Source organism: Oryctolagus cuniculus, chromosome 2 (genome assembly GCF_964237555.1).
Source record: "Oryctolagus cuniculus chromosome 2, mOryCun1.1, whole genome shotgun sequence".
NCBI lineage: Eukaryota > Metazoa > Chordata > Mammalia > Lagomorpha > Leporidae > Oryctolagus > Oryctolagus cuniculus.
The window spans coordinates 16,168,258-16,178,913 of NC_091433.1; the positions used below are offsets into that span (position 1 = coordinate 16,168,258).

At 39.1% G+C, this 10,656-nt stretch overlaps 1 protein-coding gene across 7 annotated transcripts in view; it reads right to left on the reverse strand.

Annotated features, from left to right (window-relative positions):
• KCNIP4 (potassium voltage-gated channel interacting protein 4) overlaps positions 1-10,656 on the reverse strand; it is a 1,213,489-nt gene that overhangs the window by 248,224 nt on the left and 954,609 nt on the right. The gene's annotated exons all lie outside the window — the stretch shown is intronic.

Consider the following 10,656-nt stretch of genomic DNA (forward strand, 5'->3'; position numbering starts at 1 on the left):
TGATAAAAGGTTCTAGTCCCGGTCGGGGCGCCGGATTCCGTCCTGGTTGCCCCTCTTCCAGGCCAGCTCTCTGCTGTGGCCAGGGAGTGCAGCGGAGGATGGCCCAGGTGCTTGGGCCCTGCACCCCATGGGAGACCAGGAAAAGCACCTGGCTCCTGGCTCCTGCCATCGGATCAGCGCGGTGCACCTGCTGCAGCGCGCCAGCCGCGGCGGCCATTGGAGGGTGAACCAACGGCAAAGGAAGACCTTTCTCTCTGTCTCTCTCTCTCACTGTCCACTCTGCCTGTCAAAAAATAAAAAATAAAAATAAAAAAAAATAGTGTAAAATATTCAAAATAAGCAGAAAGGCATGCAGTGCTGCGGCTCACTAGGTTAATCCTCCGCCTATGGCACCGGCACCCCGGGTTCTAGTCCTGGTTGGGGCGCCGGATTCTGTCCTGGTTGCTCCTCTTCCAGTCCAGCTCTCTGCTGTGACCCGGGAAGGCAGTGGAGGATGGCCCAAGTGCTTGGGCCCTGCACCCGCATGGGAGACCAGGAGGAAGCACCTGGCTCTTGGCTTTGGATCAGTGTGGTGCACCGGCCACAGCGCACCAGCCATAGTGGCCATTTGGGGGGTAAGCCAATGGAAGGAAGACCTTTCTCTCTGTCTCACTAACTCTGCCTGTCAAAGAAAAAAAAAGATGGTATTAATTCAAGAGTGTTATAAACTCTGAAGAGGTAATTATCAGAACCTCTGAATAAACTTGACCACCTGTTATGTTCCCAGCCATTCATCCACTCACAAGTTAGAAAGGACAGGGATGAGTGCTCTGCTTATGTGATGCTTGAAGTCAGTGAAAGTAACGGCACTGAAATCAGGAGTTTAATGTAGTTTGAAGTGCTAAGATAGAGTGCTTTGGGATAACAGAAATGGGTATTTTAATCCAACTACAGAGTTTAAGGGCAGTTTTCTGGAACAGATAGCTCCTGAGCTGAGCTTAAGTGATAAGGAGGAGCTAACCAGGTGGAGACAAGCAGGAATTGTGTTCTAGTAGGAGCTGCGTTCATAGGCGGGGGACAGGGATGAAGCATGAAGCAGTGTGGAGTGTTGGGAGGCAGTCAGGGGTTGAAAAGTGTTGATGCATCAGATAGACCCTTTTTCCATACTTCCCAGGGGAAGAATAATAGGAACTAATGTTAAAGCTTGAAGATACAGTTCTAGAAATGTGAGAAGGGGAGGGCATTCTGGAAGAGAACAGAGAATGGCAGCTGGAGACAGCATGAGCTCCTTAGGCCACCTCTGTAGAGTGTTGCTGGACGTGAAGCTGGGGAGGAGGAAAAGCAAGGTGCAGTGACCACAGCTGAGACTGGGCAGGAAGTCACTGCTCTGATCCTCATCATTGGGCTAATATCAAAAGACATCGAGATTTTACTTTGTCGGCAGTAGAGAAGAATCGTGGGCAGGGGCTCAGCTACTTAATGTTTTAGAAGAGTTCTCCTGTGAGAGTATGAAGTCAGAATGGAAGAGTAGTAGGGTGGGAATGGGGTTGGGATATGACAAGTGTATTGGTTTTTTTTTTTTTTAATTTATTTTTGACAGGCAGAGTGGACAGTGAGAGAAAGGTCTTCCTTCCGTTGGTTCACCCTCCAATGGCTGCTGTGGCCAGCGCGCTGCAGCCAGTGCACTGTGCTAATCTGAAGCTGGGAGCCAGATGCTTCCTCCTGATCTCCCATGCAGGTGCAGGGCCCAAGGACTTGGGCCATCCTCCACTCCACTCCCGGGCCACAGCAGAGAGCTGGACTGTAAGAGGAGCACCCGGGACAGAATCTGGCGCCCCGACCGGGACTAGAACCTGGTGTGCTGGCGCCACAGGCAGAGGATTAGCCTATTGAGCTGCAGTGCCGGCCAAGTGTATTGGTTTAAATGGATAATCCATCCAAGATGCAATGGAGAAACCCACAGCTAAGTTTTCGTCAGTGTCTGTGATATGTTCTGCATAGGTCTGGAAGCATTGTGATATGATAAAAATCACACCAAGCTGAGATAAAGCCTTCCCTCCTCCCTAGCCAAGGAGAAAATGAATTAAGTGGACAATGTGTGGATCTTTATGAGACTCAAGTATTTTGCTGTGCTGCATGCACAGGATGAACTGAATTCAGATTAGAGAAGAGAGGTGGTATTAGGGAGACAGTGGGTTTAGATCTGAGCTGAAATGAGGGAAGTAGGGTGGCATTTGTGGAGAAGGCATGCTAAGAAAGGGAGTAATGTAATACACTGACGAAAGATTCAGAAACTGGAGTCAACCTGAGGGTGTTCTTAGAAAAGCTAAACTAGGTTTTTCTATTAAGTATCAATGGTTCCCAAGGATAAATTATTTGCTTACTGTGTCACTCAAAGTAAGCTCAAAGACAACCCCTGCGAGTTTTGCTGATACACCCCCTTCTAAATAGCAGTAAGTTTCTCCTTCATGTCCATTACATGGTCCTACATGTGAGACCAGGACCATGTAATAAATCAGCTTGCTTCTATGTCCCAGTGACCAGCACAATGCCTGGTACACAGATCATAATTGAAACTATTTTTAAACAGATGAGTGACTGAATGATTATGTTTAGTAACAGGTATAATGGATATTAAACACAAAGAAAACAATGATATTGACATCATTAAGAATATTCCTAAATCTGTATGTATGAAATACATGAAACTTGTATAACTTAAATAAAATTTTTAAAAGAGAATGTCCAATATTTATTGAGTGCTATATGTAGGCACAGTAAAAAGCAGATTTTTAACAAATGTCACTTAATTTCATTCTAATAGTAATGATATGTGGTAACTACTATTATTATCCACATTTTATAAATGACAGACAAAAAGTTCAGAGGGTTCTATGTCTTTTCCAAGGTCACACAGTAAGTAAAAGGTAGAGAGATGTCCCCTGACTCTTAATTCAAAGAACATGGTTTTTCCAACTACTTCTATGGAGCTTTCCTTTTTTCAAAAGAAGCTCAGACTTAAGGTGACTTTGTTTTTAAAAACTATTTGATTATTCAATGTATTTGTCCCTGAAAGACTCATTGGAATGTAACAATCTGAAGGCTAGTTTAATTTGAAAACTTGAAATTTATCTTTAACAAATTCATTGAATAAAAGTTTAAAAACTCAATAAAAAATAACACCAATTTGTTCAAGAGATAATGAAATCTAAAATAAAATTCATTAGCAACCTAAACTGTCAAACATGATCAACAAGTCCCATGACAAAAACATGTAGATAGCTTAATTTTTATGACTAAGGAATGTCACTTTGTTGTACAAACATACACATGCTAACGCAAATCAATTGTGATTTTGACAAATGATTCCACCAACCCAAAGAGTTAGATTATACTCCTATTATTTCAATAAGACCAAAGGCTCAGAAAATTCAGATAAGTTTCCAAAGTACAATAACTTGCCAACATGAGGCCCATTTTCAGTGGGTTCCTTTATTACCAACTTTAGAACAAGTGTTGGAGAATTATAGCAAGAGGCCAAATCTAGTCTACTTCTTGTTTCATCATCTTCTAGCTAAGCATTGTTTTACCTTTAAAATAATGACTTAAAAACTTTAAAAAAAGGGTTCTACGACACATGAAGATTGTATGGTATTTAAATGTGAGCATCAATAAGTAAAGCTGTAACAGAACGTAGCCACATGTTTCTTTACATGTTGTCTATAGCTGCTTTTGTGCTACAAGAGTTGACTAGTAATGAGAGCCTACATGACCAACCACGTCTAAAATATTGAATGTAGTCAAAGCTGGCTGCTATTATTCTAGAAAATCTCACCAGGGGCTAAAGAACTCAGTGTTGAGTACACTGCAGAAATCAGGTGTTTGCATTTTCAGATTTATTGCCTAACTCAGTGATTCTCAAAGTGTGTCTCCTGGACCAGAAGCAGCAGGTTCAAGTAAGAATTTATGAGAGATGCAAATTCTCAGATCCCCAACCCAGATCTACTGAAGCAGTTCTGAGAGTAGAGCCAAACAATCTGTGTTGTTAACAGGCCATATAGTTGATTCTGATGTATTCTAATGTTTAACCGGCCCAACTCAAGGACTCTGAACATGGCACCCATCATTCCAAAGAATTACAAAAAAGGCATTCATTGGCTTCTGTTTGTGGATGAGACACAGACCTGATATTTCACTTATGTTTTTGTATTCCTTACAAGAATCTTAAAAGGTTGGGATTATTAGTTCCATCTTTCAGAAAAGGGAAACAAAGTGCTGGAAGATTAAGTAATTTGTTTGAATTACAAAATTAGGACCAATCTGCATTATTTTCTATTCCCCAGCATTTTACTCCACCCTCTCTCTCAGAGAAGGGGTAAAGTACCTCTGTATCCAGGAGGTGCTGATCTGTTAATTAGCTAGATCTTAGTGCTGTCAACATGCAAACACAATCCCTCTGTAACTAGGTCTGAACAGAGCAAGAACTTGAACTGGAAACCATAAAATGGACCACAGATTCCCCTATCCTACCTAGTACCAGTCACTTGCTTCCTTTCCAATTAGAGCCTTACTCTCCTGCTAGTTTTCACTATTTATAAGTATTAAGATACTCAGTCAAAATGTTTTGCTTCTAGACAGCTTCTAATCTACATCAATGCACTACTTCCTTAAATCCTCTCCAAAAGACCTAACACAAGCTCAACCCCTCTACTACTTTGTCTTTTTCACCTCCAGTATCTACCTATCAGTCTTAGGTCATCAAGAGATTTCAGGCTACCATGGAATCATGCAAGTGACACTAAAGGTCCTCAATATGGTATAAGTGAAGTGCCCTGTCAATATTACTGTGTGAAAGTCAATGATATTTGTCATAATTGTTAGTATCTTATCTATAACAAGGACCATGGTAAAGAACAAGTTTAATTATACAGACAAGAGAAGGAATAAAGCCACGTCAACTCTTCTTATACTTTTTGTGTTGCTCCAGGAATTTCGCCTTGTGTATCACATCCCTCTGCTTATATTGTGTTGCCTTACCCAATATCCAATGTCTTACATATCATATAAGGGAGCTTCTAATGTTTGTGGGAAATGAAATTGTAAGATAAGTTTATTTTGGTGCAAGAAAATATGGAAATCCATAACATAACAAATCTTCAAAACATTCATAGAAAATACATATTATGAGTAAACTATTTATGGATTTCAGAAAAAGTTACACCAAAATAAACTTATCTTTTAATTTCATTTTTCCATGAACTTGTTGAAACATCCCACAGTCGCATAGGCACCTTTCCTGCATATTAGTTTAATCAACTTCTCATGCACAAAAGCCCAGCTGAAAGAGCTTCACCATGGGGTCATCGCTGATCACTTCTATATCAGCTGTGTGGACTCATTACTTTATAGTATTCGTGGGCTTCCTTATATTGATCTTTTTTTACATGTTGCATTATATGTATTTTTCTCCTTCTTCTAAAACAAATGGGAGTTCCTTAAGAGCAGCATCTATCTTTAATTCATAATAGAGTCTTTGGAGCTAGCAGAGTGCCTGACATATTGTAGACAATCAAGAAACATTTATCCATTGCAAACTATTGCTGAAAATGGTAAAATGTTGACAATTATTGAAGTTGAATGATGGACAATGACAGTGCATTACATCATTTTTACATCATTTTCTATACAGTTTTAGGTGTAAATTTTTCCAAAAAAAAAAGTTCAGAGTAATTGAAGGCCTTGCAAAATGTTAAATAAACCTATCAGAATGTTTAAGTTACTATATGTGTAACTATAAACACTGTGTGATCCATATTTCATCCTTCCAATAAGAAAAATATTTAAAGCCAAACATCCCCCTGAAATAAAATACAATTAAATTGTTTCAGAATAGCTGCAGGCTATGGATATAATTTTAAATAAAAACTTCTAGTGAAACTAAAGATTGATAATTCACCCAAAGTGCTTTATTGAGAGGGAATTATATAGATTTTTGCCTTTATTATCTCCCCTCTGAATTGCCATAGAAATATAATTAGTGTCTCTGCTTCTACTGTGTTATTTCTAAATTCATCTTCACATTCTCTCTGGTTGACTCACCTGACAGTGATTTGTCCTATTTGTTTCTCCAAAAATGAAGACTTTGCACCAACAGCTCTTCACTAGTCAGGGAGTAAGTGTGCACTGAGTAAGTGTGCACCCAGTAACCTCCCCACCACAGCTCCCGTTTGAATGTTCTGAAAGCCCTGTCCTACAAACCACACCCAATCCACTGCCCTTCGTCATGCAAACTGCCCCTGTCAAGGCTTCCAGACAGCTCCAGATCCTTCCTCAGCCTGAGATTCTCTTTCCCCGGTCTCCAATTTGGAAAATCCTTCTCTAGGTTCAAAGCGCCGTACAACTGTTCTCTCTCCGTGGAGAAGGCCTCTGTGGAGCCCCTTCCAGAAGCATCTTCACCTGTGCCTCTACAGGCTGTGGCTCAGGTCTGCGCCCACGTGCTTCCTTGTGGGTCTTGGCTGGCAATTAGACTCCCTTCCTAGAATGTAGCTGTACAGAGGAAGCTTAAATATTCACCTTCCACTTTCCCACCATCTTAGTCTATACACAAGGAAGGCCGTGCACACATTTAGAATTTAACATGACATATATTCATACTAAACCTCCAAGTGATTAGATTAATCTTGTGGGTATTCTTCCTCATGCTCCTCATTAATGAGTGGATATGTGTAAAACCTCAATCATTGTATAAAAATCTCATTACTCATTTTAATCTTCTTTACAAATTGCCTTTGCTTCTTAAATCTTAGATTTCAATTGAAAGAATTTTCTTTTTCTAAATAGGAAAATTAGGACTTGTTGAAAACTGAAAACTAATTTACATGGAAAAATTGTTTCTCTTAACCCTTTTCAATCCATGGCTAATTCTGATCAGCATTAAAGATGATAGGAGAACAGAGAGGCTCAACGTTGCCTAAATGAAGCTCGTGGTTCTGCTCTTGGGGCAGTCTTCATTTTTCCACCAAAAGAATGACTGATTTAGTACAGCCGATATTATCTGTGTGGTTCAACCTTAGTGCAATGTTTAGTAATGCAGATTAGGAAAAACCTTGTCAGCCTTTTCTATGATTTGCACCAAGAAAGAATGACGATCAGATTGTGGCTTAGTCTTCAGCCACCTTTTTTTTTTCTGATCATTTACTTGTCTGGTGGCCAGAGAGCTTAAATTGTCATAGTATGAGAATATATAGGCAAGAGGCCTTGGCCAGAATTCTCATGGTCTTATTGGGTCTCATTGCTGGCCTCTGCTTAGCCTGGCCATTCATCATCGCTGAAAGTCGTGTATGAGCAAAATTCAGAGCAGAAATCAGAAGGCAAAGGACTCATGAAGCTTCCTTGCATGCTTTTGATCGAGTTCTATTTTTTCATTATTGTATTTATTTATTTGAGAGGCAAAATTACAGAGAGCGGGAGAGACAGAGAGAATGGTCTTCCATTTGCTGGTTCATTTCCCAAATGGCTGCAACAGCCAGAGCTGGGCCAATCCGAAGCCAGGATCCTGGGTGTCCCAGGTGGGTGCAAGGGCCCAGGCACTTAGGCCGTCTTCTACTGCTTTCCCAGGCCATAGCAGAGAGGTGGATCAGAAGAGGAGCAGCTGGGACCCAAGCTGGAGCCCATATGGGATGCTGCCACTGCAGGCAGAGGCTTAGCCTACTATGCCACAGCACCCACCCCTCTAATTCTATTTTTAATCTATGATAACAGTCACTGGTATGACTTTGTTTATGTCATATTCTTAGGTCCCATACTTGGTTTGGGATCAAAACTTTGTAGAAATTAAGTGCCTATTCTATGATCTTATTTCTTATTAATGCATTTCCCTTAGATATTTCATACAACGTCAGTGGGCACTTCAAAATAACATTGAAAATTTCAGACAATTTCCCATGTATGTTTCCTTTATTCTATTTTTATTGTTAGGAAAGAGTAGTAAAGGAAAAATGGTTGGTGATGTAGTAGGACACAGTATAGGATTCAGTCATTTTGATTTTGTCAGTTTTGTCTTATGATTAATCAATTAACTTCTTTGAGTTGAAGTTATTACCTATGTAAAATGTGAGAGTTGGTTTCAACCAGAATTTCCTAATTTATATTTCTGAACAAAAAATAACTGATCCACAGTGAATGTCATGGTGCAGTGGGTTAAACTATGACTTGGGACTATCTTGTCCCATACTGGGGCATTGATTTAAGTCAAACACTTTGCTTCTGATCCAGCTTTCAGCTAATGTGCCCAGCAAAGCAGAAGATGAAGGCCCAGGTACTTGGGGTATCTGTCACTCACATGGGAGACCTGAACTGAGGTCCATGCTCCTGGTTTCATACTGGACCAGTCCAGTATTTGGAAAATGAACCAGCAGATGGCAGATTCTCTCTTTCTCTGTCTCTCTCTCTGTCTGTCTGTTTCTCTCTGTGTGTGTGTGTGTGTGTGTATGTGTGTGTGTGTGTGATTTGCTTTCTGTAACTTTGACTTTCAAATAAATAAATACATCTCTTACCTTATATATGGTGGTCATCTGCATCCTTATATTTTATCACAATTGGGTCTTCTGATTGAACTCAATGTGTGAAAGTTCCCATCTCTCTGGAAATTTCACATACTATCTATTAGTATGTAGCATATCTATAAATGTGTGTATAAGCAGAAAAATATATTTGGATGTGGTTGCAGATATGGATATGATTTAGGTATCTATCCCAAAGATGACGCTTCAGACTGGCTCAAATTCTATGATTACTGTTGTGGTGTGGGGGTGGCGATTAGGTTTACGATTCTATTTTTCATATAACTGGAATGCAAATGTGAATTTGCAACATAAAAACTTTGAGTTTAAGTGACATAAAATGAAGCTTAGGCAATAAAAGTTGAGTCATGTCAGGGCTGTTGAGTTTGGGACTTTTGACTTTCAATTTATGTGTCATGACTATTGGCAAGAAAATGACTATATGGTATCTCAGAGTGCAGAGAAAGTTGACTTCTCAAAGAACTCCCTGTCTCTGGAATGAAGCCATCTGGAGCACAAAGCATTCAAGCTGGGGACTATAGCTCAACTAAGTCCAAAGAACCAAACCCAACATGCCAACATGTTTGGAAACACTATTGATAGAAATGGAATTTATCTTATTTGTATTTTATTAGGATACCAGCATTAGTGCATTGATGAAGAAGTGTTGCGATAACACAAGTTTGTTTTGTAACACTTGGACAAGTTTGTTTATACATTGCTTTTCTTCCAGGGAATAAAGAAAATCACTGTGTAATATGGAGGGAAAAAAAAAAACACTCATTTTTGAGGTTTTATTTAATCTCATTACATTATTATTTTCACTGTGCCAAATTAGAACTTGTCATAGATTGAAAATACTTAAAAGAAGATATAAAAACATGAGAACTTTTATGTTCTTATGTTTGTCTGAATAGTTAGAACCTAGTGAACCTTCTTCATAGAAAAAATAACTTCCTGAATATAACACAGAGTGACTATCATTCACACAATCATAGAAACAACCTATATACCAGATGTGCCTGGGATGATGTCATTTTAGCTAGCAGGTTCTACCTCCTGTAGTTATATTACAAGAAGCATGGCCAGGTTTAAATATTTCCATCTCTCCATACTATATATCATATGAGACGTAAAGACTACACCTAGTCAATAAAAAAAAAAATCCTTTTCTGGAAGGGATATTAGTATCTCAGGGACTCCATTCTTTTTCTTGAGAAGAAAGCAGAGCTTAGATGTAGAACAGACATCAAATGATTTAGTTAAGTAATTCAAAATATATTATTTTAGTAGAGATATTATTTCATGAAAAATATGTACATATGTGTGCTTCTATCATATGTGTATATATACATACACACATATGATGGTACTTCAAAATGTTCATGGAAAATGGAATTAGATGTTTATTTGTTGCAAAATTTTTGAAATCCACGCATACCAAAGATCTTCAGAAAGGTCATGGGCATGCATATTACTAAAATAATTCTCCATATATTTCAAAAAATTTTTCACCAAAATAAACTTCTTTGAATTCCAGTTTTCCATGAATTGTTTGATGCATCTACTCACATGTGCATATACATATTTATATTAAGAATGTTAGAAGAAATTTCATCAACTTTTTAAAAATTCTCCAATCTTTAAATAACAGAATGGATTTTAACAAGCAAAAGTACAATTTATATTGTATGGATAAGATACATACTGGTAGCAGTAGTTCTGTCCTAACTGTGTGTTTGAGTTCCTAAGAAAGAGAAACCAGCAAAGTGGCTCATTGGGAAATGTAAATGAAACATTTTTGCAAATTAAGTGTTGAGAGCGCATTTTTGCTGAGCACCCATTAACTCAATTTATACCAAAAGCTTATGCATTTATATCATAATCAACAACCCAGCCGTACCCCACACCTCCTAACTGATGAGGCACACACAAATATTTCTCTTACAAATCAAAATGTTCTCCCAGAGCCTGCGATTGCTAATGACATTAAGGCGTGGTAGCCAATGTGAACTTGACAGTCCCAAACCAACCTGTATTATCACCTCACAGCGGAGGCCTCACTTCCCACCTTGGAAATCTAATTAACCCACAAGACACATGCACCTCAATAGGC